General features: G+C 53.9%; 1 long non-coding RNA gene and 1 pseudogene across 3 annotated transcripts; one reads left to right on the plus strand and one right to left on the minus strand.

Annotated features, from left to right (window-relative positions):
• Nucleotides 1-1,877: 1,877 nt before the first annotated feature.
• LOC138847304 (uncharacterized) lies at nt 1,878-16,084 on the plus strand. 3 transcript variants are annotated; one of them, XR_011385067.2, is made up of 4 exons: nt 2,039-2,169; nt 2,270-2,468; nt 5,727-5,798; nt 10,358-10,618. It is a non-coding gene; the product is annotated as an uncharacterized LOC138847304 (long non-coding RNA). The 3 variants fall into 3 exon arrangements; XR_016226751.1 differs by lacking the exon at nt 5,727-5,798 and having other exon boundaries at nt 1,878-2,169; XR_016226752.1 differs by lacking the exons at nt 5,727-5,798; nt 10,358-10,618 and adding an exon at nt 15,505-16,084 and having other exon boundaries at nt 1,894-2,169.
• Nucleotides 11,560-15,440, minus strand: LOC108178650 (uncharacterized; annotated as a pseudogene).
• Nucleotides 16,085-16,628: the final 544 nt, after the last annotated feature.

A 16,628-nucleotide genomic window follows, 5' to 3' on the forward strand; every position in this document is an offset into this window, starting at 1 on the left:
CAGTTACCATTTATGTGTTGTTAGCCAAAGAAGGAAGGAAGGAAGGAAGGAAGGAAGGAAGGAAGGAAGGAAGGAAGGAAGGAAGGAAGGAAGGAAGGAAGGAAGGAAGGAAGGAAAAAAAGGAGGAAGGGAAGGAGGGAGGGAGGGAGGGAGGGGAGATCGGAAGAGAAAAACCTAGCCTTGTAGCTTTGGGCCAGGCCTATTCTACATGGACAGCTTATCTGAGCAACCGGCAAAGCCATCAACAGAGCCCCACGGCTGGTGCCGGCCCAGGCACTGCATCAAACGCCGAAGGTGCCAGCAAAGTGGATGTGGCCACTGACCAACAGTCACCATCCGCTGACAGCAGGTGCAAAGGGGGACAGGGACAGGTGGAGCCTCTTTGTCTTTGTCATCACAGCCCAGCATGTCCACAGGGATGTGAAACCCATTTGTCCTGGAAGGAGGAAGGAGAAAGAGGAGGAGAGGATTTAAAAAAAAAAAGAAAGAAAAGAAAAAAATGACTGGCTCCCTCTGGCTCCATAAATCACTGGCAGGGAGAGAGCTTATCTGAAGTTGGCGACTCTAACCTGGAACCATGCTGGTGGCTAGCAGGGTGTCATAAATCACCAGGACTGTGCCACAGCAGTCCTACCCACTGGCCTAGTGCAAAGGTGAGGGTTGTTTGGCTGGCAGCTGAGCCTGTGCTCTGTCCCAGAAAGCTAGGAGGCAGGTGTCTGCCAGCCCCTGGCCAGGGGCCCATTTCGTGTGCCCTCCCTTGGGTGTGATGGGGGAGCGGGCGGGTGGCAGCGATTGCTGGCCCTGGGAACTGGGCCTGGTGGCCTGGCATAGCTGGAATGTCCTTGGCCGGCTCTTTGTAAGCAGTCAGGGGATGAGTCTCATGACCAGATGACTTGGGCTTGCTGGAGTGTTTTTCCCAAGTTTCAGAATCATCTGAGTTCAGTCGTGCGTCCTTGTCCTTGTTAGGTCTCAGGTGGCTCTCGGAGTCCTAACTCTTCACTCTGTGCTGGATTTGTTCAGCCCAGGTGGGCATGCCCAGGAGACGGATGCCTCAAAGTGGACTTTGAATCGTTGACCTCATCGTCCCATGCATCTCAGGGTGGGGGCTGCTATACAAAAAAGGGACAGCAGTTGCCTCCCCTTGCCCCCTCTAGTGGGCAACACATGCCCCTACCTCCCATCTCTCACCACAGTCACACTCGCCAGCCCGTACACCTGCCAGTACTCCTGCGATGGCCCTTCTACCTGGCAAACACAAGGCCTTGCTCAAATGTCCTCACTTCTGGGAAGTCTTCCGTGCCATTTGCTCTCACGTCACACCACTGACCCCTACCTCATGCCCCCAGATACCAGAGAACCCAGAAGAGCCCTCCCTCCTCCCCGTCGTTTGCTTAATAAATGACAAAGTCCCTTCCAGATGTCAGTATAGGAGAAACAAGATGGGGGCTGCCCCTGCTCTCCTGGGGCATGTTTTTTGTGGAATAGACACGATCAGCTTCAGTGAGTGCCTGAAGGAGATAAACCGGAAGCTGGAGCACTCGAAGGGTTAAAATGGAGCTGTGGATGGGGCGGAAGAAGACGGTCTGTCGCCTGCAGGAATTGACATTTCAGCAGCAGAAACCGTGAAAAGGATCCAGCCGTGCACAGCACAGAGGCAGAGGGAACAGTCCTTGTATGTGTAGGGAGAGGACCAATGAGCAAGAAGGAGAGAGATGGGAAGGAAGAGGGGCAGATCACACAGGGTCAATAGGTCACATGAGAGTGCCGGTGGCATCCATGCACAGGGTGCTCCATTCATTTGACGTCTAGCAGGTGGGCCCTTGTAATCTTCCATCCGCTGACTTCTCTTCCTTCCAAGCTCAGCGTGAACCAGGGCAGAGCTGTGTGTGGGGCTATAGGTGCAACAGCAGCTCATTCTAGGAGCCGGAGAAGGATGGGCACACAGCTGGTTCCCTGACTGCTTCCCAGATTTTGTACCTGGGGCCTTCTCCTCCTTCCTTCCCCTCCCAAAGGTGAGGAGGAAGGCCCAGTTGGCTCCTTCCAATGGTGAAAGGGGAGGCAGAGCCAAGTGGCTGCAGGAACTGGCCTGACCTCTGTCCTGAGATAACCCTGGCACCTGAGACGCAGAGTCCACAGCCCTTCCAATGCTGGGGATACCACGCGTTCTCGGTGAGTCGGGGCCCTTTTGAAGGTCCTGCCCGTGTTTCGTGTGGGCGCCTGAAACTTGTGATCCCTTCCTGCTCATTGCTTAGAGACTGTTCCCATATAGGACATCTGCTGAAACAGGCTGCACATGCTCAGGACACAGCACGTGACTCGATCTGCAATGACAAGTGTCGATCTTCTGCACACCCTTCTGCTTCGGTTCAACGTATTTCCATGTCAGACAGAGGGACACCAAGAACAACATGGCCCCTGCCTTCAGCAAGCTTACAGTCTGGTCAGGGGGAGAATGGACTTGGAAGCAAGTAAGTGCTAGAAAATACTGCTGTTGCTACGGAAGGTTACGTCACGCTCACTTATAAGAATATTGGACAAGGTTCGAGAGTCGGAGGCTGGGGAAGGGTGGAGGCAGGCAGCGAATGAGAGAGCCATGAGGGGTCCGTGTTGGACTCCAGAGCTTGGACTTGACTCTGTCGCCCTGGGGAGACCCTGAGAGTTTTCAGTAGGGCCGGGGTGGTGTCTTAGCTTTTCATTATCGCAACAAAACACTCGAGGTCACACCTTTCCTAAGGATGAGCGTTTCTGCTTCTGGCCCTTGAAATTCACAGCCCAAGATCAGGTGGCTCCATTGGTTTGGCCTCTGGCGAGGGTGCCCCTTGCTGGCTGATTGCTGGGACGATGCAGAACATCACGTGGCAAGAGTGTGGGGGGCGTGTGTCTGTCTACGTCCTTGTGATCTCTTATAAAAGCAAAGATTCAACCATGGGGGCTCCACCCCAGTTACCCAATGCCACCCAACCACATCCCAAAGGCTCTGCTTTCAAAACCATAATTGGATTAAGTTGCTCCCCCAGACCAACACTAATTCATGGGCCTTTAGGGGACATTCAATATCTAAACTAACATCCAAAAGCACAGCAGGTGCAAGCATCGAACGTACCCCAGGGGAGGATTGCCGGGCTGGCAGAGTGGAGACTGGAAGAGAGCACTGCGCCCCCGGAGGCTGGAAAATCGTCTGGGCACAAGTGAGAACTGGTATGGATTGGTAGCCAAGGATGGAAAGGCAGAGGAGGTGGGTGCTGCACAGTTCACGGAGGAGGAGTGAGGCTCGAAGCCAAGCTCTCCAGCTTTCTCTGGGGATGGAGGCTGGAGCCTTTCATGGAGGCAGAATACTGGGGAAGGAGTAGATTTGGCATCCAGTTTGGACAACTTGAACTTGACCCAGTCCCAGACTTCAGCCTTGGCCACTGGAGTCTCTGCTTGGAGCCCTATGCACTGAAGTGCATTCCAGCCCCTCCCTGGTTACATCTGTAAGCAAGAAATGTCTGTAGGATGAAGGAAATGTTCTCACCTGGATCCAAGGTTGCCTCTTTCTAGAACTTGTATAGGGAGTAGGGCCTGGGAGTTCCCTGCCCGCACGGTCTCGGCCGCGGCCTCCTCCCAGGCCTGCCTCCCAAGGGCGGTCCACCCTGCTTAGGTGCTCACATCTGGCCCCAGGTAGTGGCTGGGTGGGGTGTGGAGATGGAGCTTGGGTGTGCATCTCGGGTTGCCCACACTCAGATGCATGCAGGGCCTCTGGCAGGGTGGTTGACAGCCGGGGTGAAAGAGGAGGGGAGCCTCCATTTGTCTCCCACCAGTAACAGAGACAGAGCTGGAGGCAAACTGTTCCCGGTAGTTCTAGGATTCTGAAGTCTTCTCTCTCTTACACAAGTTGCAGCATCAGCAACCCACCCTGGGCCACCTAGGTTGGCCTCATTTGGCTTGCAGGCCCGACTTAGGGACTGACTATAAATGCTGCGTGAGTAGAGTCCAGGTATCTGCTGCATAAATGCCACAGACAGGGAACAGGGGTGCAGTTGGATGGGCCGCATCTCCCAAGGCAGTGATGGGAGTGGGGGTGACTTGGGGATTAAGCCCAGGGGAAAGGGGAGCACCTGGGGAGAGGTGTGGCGCTGTCGGGGTGCAGTTCAGAGGAGCAGGTGCTGAGCAGACAGGAGGGGGGGGTGTTCCGTGCACTCATCTGCTGGGACTCCAGAAAAGACGAAGGTAGGCGCCGCTTCGCTTTCAAGCCAGACTCGCCAGCAGAGCCTCCTTTTTGTGTCTCCGAAAGCCCAGTGGGTGTCCACTGCCCTTGGCCTGTGCTCGGTCACACTGTAGCACCTTCTCCTCCAGAGCAGCCGCTGTCTGGCCGTCTTCTGTGTCTGGCCACCTCCTCCACTCCTCACCCTCTCAATAACCTCGTGTGAAAACATCTCCTTTCTCCCTCCCCCCCCGCACAAAGTCAAGGTCGCTCTCTCCCTTTCCCCCTCCTCCCACAACTTCTCTCCTTCCCTGCTCTCTGAACACTTACTACTTTATTGGACATGGAGGTATGGAATGCTTAGAAAACCTACACTGCCTAGGAGATGCCTAAGGCCCATCCCTGACCTGTCCGGAGCCATCGCAGCTCCAGCTGTTGACCTGTGCGTGGCCCAGCAGCCTGAGGAAGTGGGGACTGGGAGCTTCGTGCACACGGTGAACCTTGGACTTCTGGGGTTAATCAGAGATCCCCAAGCCCAAGCCTCTGGTGGGGCAGGCAAGGACACCCTTCCAGCCTGAATGGGGACGGTATGAATCCCAGGCCCTCGGGCACTGCCTGACATGGGTGTCCCTGCAGTGTTTCATAAGCCCTGGCAGCTCTCTCCATTGTTGTACGGGAAGCTGGCGGCCCGTCATCTTCCTCGCTCCAAGCCCTGCCCCTGGGGAAGGGGGGGATGGCTGCCCCTGCCCACAGGACGAGGGATCGGAAAGGAAACTGCGCACAGGGCGCACGCATTGGCACCACCGCCAAGCGCCCTTGGCGCTTCCTTTCAGTGAGCTCATGCTGGGCTCCCTTCAGGTGGGAGAGGCTCGGGATCACTCAGTCAACAGCCCTATCTATAGCAGGCCCCCCCGCCTCCACCCCCAGCCTCCCCACTTGCACAACGCCCGCCGGCCCCGCGGCTCAGCTGCGGGAATCAATCATCTCCTTCCAGAATTCAGCATTCAGCAGCTGCAGGGCCCTCAGCTATTTTTATCGCCCCAGGAAGCCGGTGGCCAAGGACGTGCCGGGCCACCTTTGCGGGAGGTGTTGCTGTAGAAATGAGCTGTGGGTTGTCCGGGGCAGCTGAGCTTCGGCTTCAAGGTTAAATCCAAAGTGCCTGCCCTGGAACCGGAGAGTGCTCCATCTTCCTTTGGACAGCAAAGCTTACGCTGGGGAAGCAAATGTCCCAAGGAGCGGACAAGGCCAGGGACCCCGTGGGAGGGCTTAGGAAACAGAGGGAACACGTGTGTGTGTGTGTGTGTGTGTGTGCGCGCGCGCGCATGCCTGAGTTTCTCCTACCCACACTGGGGTATCGGGACTCCTGACCTCTGGGGGCGGGGCCTGCGTTACCTGCACAGCCCTGATCCAGGGACTCGCATCTGCTGCATTCCCACAACCAAGCACTTCTATGCGGGGAGGGGGGGCTTCTGGCATCCGCCCTGGAGTTGCAAGATCTAGAGGAGAGGATCCCCACCCACCCCGTGCTTTGCTCTGTTCCCAGGGGAGCAGGACCCCATTATTCGTGAAGTCCACTGGCCACCCTCAGCTAGCCCCTTCAGCACAACCCTCTGAGGTAAGGCCGTATTTTTGGTGTGTGTAAAAATAGTCCGGGCGGCTGGCTATGCACACGAGTGCTCGGCTCACCCAGGGGACGCGTCACCGGCTCTTCCGAAGTAAGGACAGAGCACCGCTGACCCGCCGGGCGTCTGTCACCTCGGGACAGGAAGAGGCTAAGTTTCTGAGGCTCTGCTGGGGCGAGCTCCTGGAGTCTTGAGGGAGCAGAAAGACCAGAAATAGGAAGGGAACCTCAAAAAGTTCATGGAAAATAGAATTTAAAAACATAAGCTTCTTTGGGGGCAAAAAAGTATGGAAATCTACGCACAGGAGAGATCTTCTAGAACATTCATGGAAAATGCAGATTATGAAAAGCTGGGCAAGGAGGTCCAAAAAGTTTTGCACCAACATAAATGGATCTTTTCATTGCGTTTTTCAAGGAATGTTTTGAAGTGGCCTTGTACCCGACAGGAAGGCTGCGGTGACGGAGAAGTGCCTGTGCCCGCTACCTTCTGATCTGAGAAAGAAACGTGTTTGGGTGGGGTGGGCTGCACTTCCGATCACTGCCATGAAGTATCTGGAAGAAGATACTAAGGAGCACGGGCAGGGGTATTTGGACCCATAGTTTTGGTGGCACACAGGCCCGAATCGGGCAGCCCTGTTGGGTAGGCACCTGATGAGCACAGCAGATGGCAACAGCAGAGCGTGTGTGGAGGAGAGAGCACATGGCAAACCAGCGAGCAGAGAGCGGCTGGGCCGGCTCAGGCTTTCATAACCAACTCTCGCCACACCCCCAGGACACTAGGCACACCTGCCAAACCCCATAAGGTTCTACCTTCCTCGTGCCAATTAACTCACAACTTTGGGGTTTAATTCATGCTCAAAGCGTAGCAGTCAGAAAACCCCATGGCCTCCTTCGCTGGAGAGGAAGCAACTTTGTCCACCGCCACCCACGTGTCACGGATTGGCTGGGGTGGCTGCTGAGGGCAGCCTCTCCCAGTGTCCTTCCTGCTGGCACAGGGGGAATGAGAGATGCATCTCCAGGGGCTGGACGCATGGGAAGGGTCTGCACCCCAGCCTGGGTGGCAGCAGCTCCAGAGGCCCCGGGAGGTTTGTCCACTGCCCCAGGGCCCTGGCATCCAGCAAGGCCAAACTCTCCCACCGGACCTGTGCCTTCTGCAGCTGTGACTCTGACCAGATAGATACGTCACCATCCCGAAATAGTCCTTTCCACAGCCAATGTCAAATTAGCAAGTCACTAGGAGTAGAGTCACCTGCTACCCTCATTTATAGCTGGGGAGTGCGTGAGTTGACCTAAGCGTTATGGAGGACAATTTGGCAATTAGTATTGAACCTTGAAAAATATTCACAGCCCTTGAGCTAATAATTTCTGCTGTTTAAATTTCCCCGGAGCAAAGAATGTCCAACAATAGTGACTTGGTGAAATGAATAATAGTGCATCTATTTGATGAAATCCTGTGCCGTTAAATATTTAATGATAGGGGAAAGTGCTAAAAATGTAATGGTCAAGTTCAAAAGGCAGAGTAAATACTGTATATACAGTACGATCTCCAGATTTTTATTATTGTAACAGTTGCTCCAAGAAGAAAGGTCTTTGTTTAAACAAATTCCTTCAGAGGCCACTTGCTTGCGTGAGAAGGGAGATCTTGAGGTTAAGGGTGTTGACAGGTGTGCAGAGCAGCAGAAGGAATGTTTTAGGGGATGATGGTCGGGGGGGGGGGGGCATGGAGCTCAGAGGGCAGCAGGGAGCCTGTAGGTGTTTGAGTCTGAGATCTCCCGAGTGAAGAAGCCGTGGATGTGCCACGTGGCAGGCTGCTGCAAAGTCAAAGTCGCCTGATGCTCCATTTGAAAGTTGCTGCTGTGGGTGCAAGCCGAATCAACTCCCTCTCCTGCCAGAATTGTCAGGAACGGGACCGGTGCTGTGGTGTAGCAGTGTCTCCTAGGGGCGCCGGTTCGTGTCCTGGCTGCTCCTCTTCCAATCCAGCTCCCTGCTAATGCACCTGGGAAAAGCAGCGGAGATTGGCCCAAGTGCTTGGGCCTCTTACACAGATATGGGAGACCCGGATGAAGCTACTGGCTCCTGGTTTGGGCCTTGCCTAGCCCTGGCCATTAGTACCATTTGGGGAGTGAACTAGCGAATGAAGATTCTGTCTCTCCCTCCCTCCCCCCCCCCCTTGTATGTGTGTATGTGTGTATGTGTGTGTGTTCTCCTGCTCTTTCTGTAACTCTGCCTTTCAAATAAATAACTAAAATTTTTAAAAAATTGTCAGGAAAATCCACTACATCAATAAATGCCTTTTTGCCTGAATGGGGATGTCGGGTAGATTTACTGTGCATCTAAGTCCATGACTTGCAGAGTAGCACACAACATGCGCTGCAGAAATAGATGCTGGGAGGCAGGGCGAGCCTCTGGGTGAAGACCTGTTGAGATTTGCAGAAACCCTGACGGGGGCACTGTGGACCCTGCAGGGCAGGAGATTCACTGGAAAGTCCAGCATGAGCTCTGGACCCAATCACGTTCAACTGGGAATCCTCGCTGATTTCTGACTCGGGGAAATGTGCATGCATGTGTCTATATGAGCAGAAAGCTCCAGTGGGGCAGCGGGCAGCTGGTGTAGCAGTTAGGATGTGGGTTAAGACACCCACGTCCCAAATCAGAGTGCCAGAGTCTGACATCCAGCTCCGCTCCCAGTCCCATCTGCCTGCCAGTGCAGACCCTGGGAGGCAGCAGCGACAGCTCAAGTGATGGGGCTCCTGTCACTCACATGGGAGACCTGCACTGAGCTCCTGGTTCCTGGCTTCAGTCCCAGCCAGAGGCCATCACCAGTGTCTGGGGAGTGGACTAGTGGACAAGCGTCCTGTGTCTGTCTGTCCATCTGCCTCTTTGCCTTTCAAATCAAATTAGGGGCTGACGCTGTGGTGCAGTAGGTTAATCCTCCACCTGCAGTGCCAGCATCCCATGTGGGTGCCAGTTCTAGTCCCAGCTGCTCCACTTCTGATCCAGCTCTCTGCTGTGGCCAAGGAAAGCAGTAGAGGATGGCCCAAGGCCCTGCACCCACATGGGAGACCCAGAGGAAGCTCCTGGCTGCTGGCTGCTGGCTTCAGATCAGCGCAGCTCCTGCCGTTGCAGTCATCTAGGGAGTGAACCAGCGGATGAAAGACCTCTCTCTCTCTCTCTCTCTTTCTCTCTCTCTCTGCCTCTGCCTCTCTGTAATACACTCTCTGCCTTTCAAATAAATAAGTAACTTTTAAAGTTTGGGGAAAATGGAATTCAAAGATAAGTTTATTTTGGTATAAAAAAAGAAACCCATGCATACTTTTTTCATGAGACATTTTTCTTGAACTTTTTGATGATCTCTCATCTATATGATTTCAAAATTTTTTGCACACAGAACTGGAAGAACAGAGCTGAGACTTAGCGGTGGCTGCTCTGGGTAGCAGGATTATGGCAGTATTTATTTTCCTTTTCATACAGCTTAGCATTTCCAACTCTTGTACAGTAAATATAGACTTTATAATTTTGTAAAAACCAACAAGCGTAAACACAAAGCATCACCATTCCACGTGGTGTGTGACATCTCGTCTGTCTTTCCATGGGTGTGGTTGTGGAGTCTATGTCTCCGTGGGTGTGGTGGGTCTGGCTTGATGAGAAGTCAACTGGGCCCAGCCCCCACAATGGGCGTGACTCTTCATATACCAAAGGCCACGCCTCCTCACCTACAGCTCAGAGCCGTGCCCCATACCTATGGTGTGGGTTTTTTTTTAAATTAATTAATTAATTAATTTAAAAGGCAGAGTTACAGAGAGAGAGAGAGATCTTCCATCTTCCGGTTCACTCTCCAAATACCTGCAACAGTTGGGGTTGGGCCAGGCCGACGGAAGCCAGGAGCCAGGAGCTTCTTCCGGGCCTCCCACATGGGTACAGGGACCCAAGCACTTGGGCCATCTTCCACTGCTTTCCCAGGCGCATTAGCAGGAGGATGAGAAGTGAAGCAGCCGGCGCCCATATGGGATGCCAGTACTGCAGGAGGCGGCCTTACCCACTATGCCACAGCACCAGCCCCTGTGGTCTGGTCTTCAGCCTGGAGCATTTCCGTGATGTCAGGCCCATGAGAGGGAGCCCATTTCCCGGACAGCTGAGGCACAGCTACAGTTGTTGGAAAGACATAAGCAGCCACCACCTCCTGGTTCTCCCTTCCTTGGAGCTGCTACATTTTACTCATCTCCTAAAAGCTTGCCAGTAAAATTCCATTCGGCTCTGATTTTTGTCTTTGAATATCTTTCTCTCCTTCCAATACAGCAGAAGCCTTCAGTGCTGGATTTGCTTTCTTTCCATTTTTCTTTTATTGAAGGGGAAGTCCACACCCAATAAAAACAGAAGAAAAGATAATCAACTCATAGGCCTCTTGCCCTTTTTGAGTGGAATGCAAATATTTCTGTCTTCAATAATGATTTATACAAGGGCACTTCAAAGGTTCATGGAAAAGGGAACTAAAGGATGCTTATTTTTGGTGCAACATTTTAAAAATCCATGCATAGTTTTCTCGCTCTATGCAGCACCAGCATCCCATATGAGCGCAAGTTCCAGTCCCGGCTGCTCCACTTCTGATCCAGCTCTCCGCTGATGCACCTGGGAAAGCAGTAGAAGATGGCCCAAGTGCTTGGGCCCCTGCACTCACATGGGATTCCTGGAAGATGCTCGTGGTTCCTAGCCTGGCCCAGCCCTGGCTGTTGCAGCCATTTGGGAGTGAACCAGTGGACTGAAGATCTCTCTCTGTCTCTGTCTCTGTAACTCTACCATTCAAATAAATTTTTTTTGAGGCACTGGGTTTTTTATTTAGTATCCAAACAGCTACAGTGTTGGTTTCCCTTTCTCCCACCAGGCCCCAAAGAGCACACCCCAAAAGACAGTAGTACATTTTACACCAATACACTGCAGGACGTACACCTAACAAACTTCACCAAAAGTGAAGACTGGGTGGGAAAAGGAACTTAGACGGACCAGCACACTGCCAGCCCAGACTGCAGAGCGCTCACAGCCAGAAAAACTGGCCAGGGCTCCCCGAGCCCAAAGAAGCAAAGTTTCAAAATAGTGTTAAAAGTTTAAAAAGTTGTGTGCATCAGCTATTCAAGATTTCTCCGGCACCGACTAATACAAAGCACAATGCCATGGCACTTTTAGAAACAGCAGCGTCAGATCCAGCCAAGGGTGGCGAGATGACTTTTCTGTGGTGAAGTCAGTGGCAAAAACATAATTTTCTTTCTTTCATGCAGGAAAGCAATGAAGTGGTCACCTCAAACTAAGGGGGCACATGGTCCGTTCTGCAAGGCGTTGGGAAGGGGCAGAGGTGGGGCAAAATAACTGGTCTCAGAGGTCCTACCACCTTAATGTGGTCACCTCTCTATGAAAAAAAAATAAGACAGTTGTCCAAAGATACCTTAAAGCTGTAAGCATAAACAGCTTGGGGTTTGTGTTTGCTTCTGGCTAATTCCTCCTAGAATTACCTTTCCGGTTTGGCTGATACTTTGTGCACAGCCATGAGGCTCTCCACTGCAGAGTCTTTCCCTGGGCTCCGTCTGACCTCAGTAGGGCAGACCTATCCTTCTTTCCCTCTGCTATGGACAGGGCACTATGCGTTCAGCTGACAAGTTACCTTCAAAGAGTAAGAAAGGGGACTGGATGGCTGCTTTGGAGTGTGGGACTACTAGGAATGTTTTACGGAACGGTTGATACAATGAGAAAGGTGATTACAACATGGGTACCCCACAACCTGTTTTGACAGACATTTTGCATTGTGCTCAGATTCCCTTAAATGCTGTTCCCCTCAACGCTCTCGGCCTCTCATCCCAGGGGAATCTCTGGGAGGAGGCAGAGACACTTAGGTGGAAAAGACACGGGGAAGGGGCTTCAGGATGGAAGAGGTAGATGGCAAAGGAGAAGGCAGCTGTCCAGTTGGAGATCAGCCCTGGGGCTGGCCTGGGGCACGGGCGGGGCCCAAGGGAGGGGAGCGGGAGGGCGGCACTGGGGTGCTCTATGTCTCCTCCAGCTCAGAGTCCAGCATCCTTTGCGTGCACGGGTGCATTTCAGTTTATCTTCCACGTCGGTTATCTTTTCCAGCTTGGTTACAGGTCTTTCCACAAACTCACGCCTGGAATTTGTCAGGAAGACTCTGTCTCTTCCTCGTATCTGTCTTCTTTTTGGAGCACTGTCTTTCAGCAGCACTCCGACTCCGCAGGTTCTGGTCCATCTGATCTGCTCACCCATCTTCCGGCAAACGGGACTCAGCCAGCTCATTTCATTCCTCTGCGCGCTCCAGCTCCAAGTCTCCCTCAATAGTCACCTCTTCAGACTTCTGACTGCTTCTTCTGCGATGTGCTTAGCTTCTTGGAGTTGGAGCTCCTGCAGTTCCATCTTTTCTTCATCTTCTCAAGCCTGGTTTCCAATCAACCTTCCTTCCCCTCTCACTCTCATCAGCAGCTCTGTCCGCTTCTTCAACTATTGCAGGGCAGTGACCAGGCTCTCGTGAGCACCGTCCAGGTCCTCTTCCACCAACTGGATGCTACTGTTCAAGGAGGCCACCTCGGCCTCAGCCTGCTCTCAGGCCTGCCTTTCTCCTTCCGGCTCCTGCTACAGGCGCTCGGCACTCCCCTCCGCGTCATCCACCTGCTGCTGCAGAACCTGGATTTTGTGTCAATGGTGGTGATCCTGGCCTTCGTGTCCACCCAGCTGCTTCTCATGCTCCAGCTCCTGCCTCCTCCATTCAGTGTTGCAGCCGCCATAAATAAATTCTTAAAAAAAAAAAAAAGGAGGGGGGACTTGTGTATGGCAGCCAGGCCCAGACTGCTCCCCTTGAATGACACCCTGGCCTTGCAGAGTGACACCTGGGCTGGTTTTATTTGGCCTACAAAAGAGTAAATATTGGGGAGTTTGAAGAGGGAAAACAGTTTTGTTTTTTTAAGTACTGTAAGATTCTGGCACCCCTGTTAGACAATGACACAAAAAGGGAAAATGACATGAAGCTGCCCAATGCAAAGTCTACTGATGCTGATCTTCTGTCCTGGGCACTCTGTCCCCAAAATAGTCCAGACAGGCTCCAGGGCAGCCCCAACCCAGCACAGCACACACATCGTGGGATCCTCTTTGCTGAATGCAAGGCAGCCCCTGACCTTGCCCTTCCCAAGGGGGCCCAGCCAGGTCACCAGCAGAATTCCCTAAGTGGACCCCCTCTGGCCTTGGTGACCTCCATGGTGCCTACATGGCTGCTGCTGGGAAGTTGTGCGAAGCTGGTGGATTCTTTGCCCTGTTTATGTCCTCCTGGGAGTGGGCACTGCCGTGTGCTCTGGACACCTGGCTGAACCTGCCCTGCGCTCTCTCTCTCTCTCTCTCTCTCTCTCTCACACACACACACACACACACACACACACACTGGTAATGACCGGATAGATCCAAGGCCGCCAGAGAGGCGCTGGCCAAGCCCCAAGGAAAATAAAATGATTCGACCCCAAGGAGGCAAGACGGTCCCGATTCCGGGCACACGAGGTAAAGGCCGAATGGAAATCCAACTGTTGCAGAGAGCGATTGCTCAGATGGAGCAAATGTGCTGTGAAATCAGCCTTTGGAAAATCATCTGGAGTTCATCTCAGTGAGATCCAAAAACAATAACCGCCGCCCCCAGCCTGCTCCGGAGGGAGCCTCCTGGGCTGCCCTCGGCAGAAGCCCGGAAAGCCGCGGCGGGAGCGGGGCCCTGGGTCCCAGCCTCTGCCCTTGTTTATTTACCAACCTGCCTTTCTCTCCCACCTCGGTTCACCCCTCAGCTTTGCTCCCCTGCACCCCAGGGAGCCCAGGGCATCCATCATGCCTTGCACACGGCAGACAGCATCGAGCGCAAGTTAGAGGGATCCATGGCTCTCGCTAGTCCCGGATGCAGATGGGGACCTGGGCAAAGAGACCCCGGTGCCCCTCCTAAAGAACTGCCTTCCAGGGGGAGGTGGGCAGGCCCAGCTCTCACTCTGGGATATGGCAATGAGACTGGAGGGGAGGGAGTTGCTGAGGTTTCCTAGAAAAGATAATGACCCTTGGGGTTGGCCTTTGCATGTCATAGAGCACATTCTAGAACGTCAGAGAAGCAGTTCCAGTCCCCCCTGGTCCCTGGCCACTGGGACCAACTTCATTCTGGCCAAGTGGCCTGAGCTTCATCACCTGTGCCCCAGGGGCTCCAGGGGTTCAGCCCAGAAAGGATGGCAGCCCCGCCAGCCAGAAGGCCTCTCGGCCTCTGGCACAGCTCACGTGCTGGACTCCCTCCTTACACACGGTGTTGGACTTGGACTTGGAGTCATTTAGGGATGCTGGGCAGCTTTCAGAGACCGTGAAAGAGTGACATGGGGGACTTTTGTGAGGGCTGACAGTTCCCTACACCTCCCCTCTGCCCTCGACCCCCGCCCAGAGCCTGGAGCCACCCCACTGGGGAGGAAGGGGCAGCGTATGAGCTCAATCGGAAAATTCAGATGGTCGGGCTGAAGCAATGGAGCTGGAGGGGCCCGTGCGAGGGGGCGGGAGGATGTTTCTAAGTGGCTTAGCAGACAAAAGCGACAACGTGTCAAAGTTTCCAAGCTGGTTTCCAATGCATCATGTTAATGGATCTTCCAGAAGCCCATCTTAGCAATCTAAAAGAAGTTCAGCTCCCAGCTCTTTCAGCCGTAACACACAAGGGGCCGGTGCCCTCATGGGCATCCCCCGCCCAGCCAGCACTGGCTGGCACTGGCGCACACGCCCCCAGCATGCCACTGGTGCCCACATCCCTACCACGCTAGCTTGCTCTCTCCCTTTTGTCTCCACCCCATGGAAGTCAACCTGAATGAAAGCAAGTGCCAGGGGCATTGTTACAGGGGAATCTAGAATCCACTGCAGTTAAAAACAATCAGTGAGTGGCTCATTCACAGGCTTGGCTGCTTCGCTAAGAAATACAGATGACTGCTGTCCCCGTGTAGTCCTAGGGGGACCACGATCCAGAGAGAGAGAGACCTGCAGCGCCCCAAAGGCTGGGTTGGACCCCTGGGCAGCAGAGCTGGCTGCCCTGACTGCAGGGCCCGCAGGGAAGGGGACACAGCACTGTCCCAGGTCTTTCAGAAGTTGTGACCTGAGGCTGGTGTCACCCCGTAATTTCTGTGAGCATTCCAGCTGTCTGCACCCCTCCCGCCATTTGTGGACTGAGAAACTGCACGCCTGGCGGGGCCTGGGGTAACTAAAGTGTTAACTAAAGGAGGAGACCCTGAGACAGCTGCTGGGGCCCAGAACGGGCTGCGGTGGGGTCTTACGAGTTGTGGGGGAGGGGCAGCAAACAAGAGCGATCACAGTGGGAAAATCGCGTCTGTGAGACTTGCTCCCAGGGAATGGGCAGCTCAGCACCTAGAACTGGATTCTGTCTCCCACATCCGGGCCTCCAGAAAGCTGGAAATCGTACATTCCATGCCCCCAGCCATCTCCCCTCCCTTCCTCACCCTGAGCCACCAAGCCCCGTCTCCACGCAGCCCTCACATGGGCAGGTGGCCACAGCCCACATCCATCCACCCATTGAGGGCCACTGCTGGTGTATGGGCAGGTCCAGGGAGCCCTCAAACTGACCGGGTCCGTGGACGCCATGAAACCGAAGCTAGCAAGGCATGCCGCTGTTTCCATTTTGATTTCCTCGTCATTCTTTCCACAGGCGTTCAACCGCGGTGAGCACCACAGATGCTCTGTGCATCCTCGTGTGGAGACAGACAGGAGACAAACGGCAAACGTCAGTGTTGGTTCCAGGATGGCAAGAATTGTGCCCGGCCCACAGAGGGGTCTCCATATATGACTCTGTTATGGTCAAGGGAAAGAGTGAGTGTGCTGGGCGTCGTGGCCAGGACAAAAGGCAGCTGCTGCTGCAGTGTCGGCCTTGGCCTTGGCCTTGGCCAGCACTGTGACATAGCTGCTTAAACCACCGCCTGCAACACCAGCATCCCATATGGGCATTGGTTCGAGTCCTGGCTGCTCCACTTTCAATCCAGCTCCCTGCTAACGCGCCTGGGAAAGCAGAGGAAGATGGCCCAAGTGCTCGGGTCCCTGCACCCATGTGGGGGACCCAGGTGGAGCTTCTGGCTCCTGGCTTTGGCCTGGCCCAGCCCTGTTTGTTGGGGACATTTAGGGAGTGAACCAGTGGATAGAAGATCTCTCTATATGTATCTCTCCTTCTCTTGTTATAACTCTGCCTTTCAGGTAAATAAAATAAATCTTTAAAGGAAAAAAAAAAAAAAGAACGGATCTGATGGGCACAGCAGGAGGCCCTCCTGCGAGGAGGGGGTGGATCAGTTCCCCAGGGCTGCCCTCACAAGGGGCCACAGACTCCTATCTGCAGGGCCAGTGACTAAGATGCCAATGTCCAGCTGTGGAGTGCCTGCACTTGATACCTGACCGTCACTGTGCTCCAGCCTCCAGCTTCCTGCCTGGGAGGAAGCAGTGACAGCTCAAGGACCCAGGTCCCTGTCACCCACATGGGAGACCTGCACTGGCTTTCTGATTCCAGGCTTTGGCCCAGCCCAGCCCTGGCCAGTTAGGGCGTTTAGGGAGTGAACCAGCAGATGGAAGAATCTCTCTCTCTCTCTCTCTCTTTCTCTGTCTCTCTCTCTCAAATACATAATAAACCAACAAATATGTGTGTGTGTGTGTGTGTGTGTGTATAATCCAGACAGACCAAGTGGAACCTCTGTGAGAGGGGTCTGGGCTGTCACCATTTTATTTTTACATTTATGTTTCCTTTATTTGAACAGCATGGACAGAGAAATACAGATGGACAGCTCCCCT

The sequence above is a fragment of the Oryctolagus cuniculus genome, chromosome 20 (assembly GCF_051225735.1).
Source record: "Oryctolagus cuniculus isolate XC-2025 breed Fujian yellow rabbit chromosome 20, ASM5122573v1, whole genome shotgun sequence".
NCBI classification, from domain to species: domain Eukaryota; kingdom Metazoa; phylum Chordata; class Mammalia; order Lagomorpha; family Leporidae; genus Oryctolagus; species Oryctolagus cuniculus.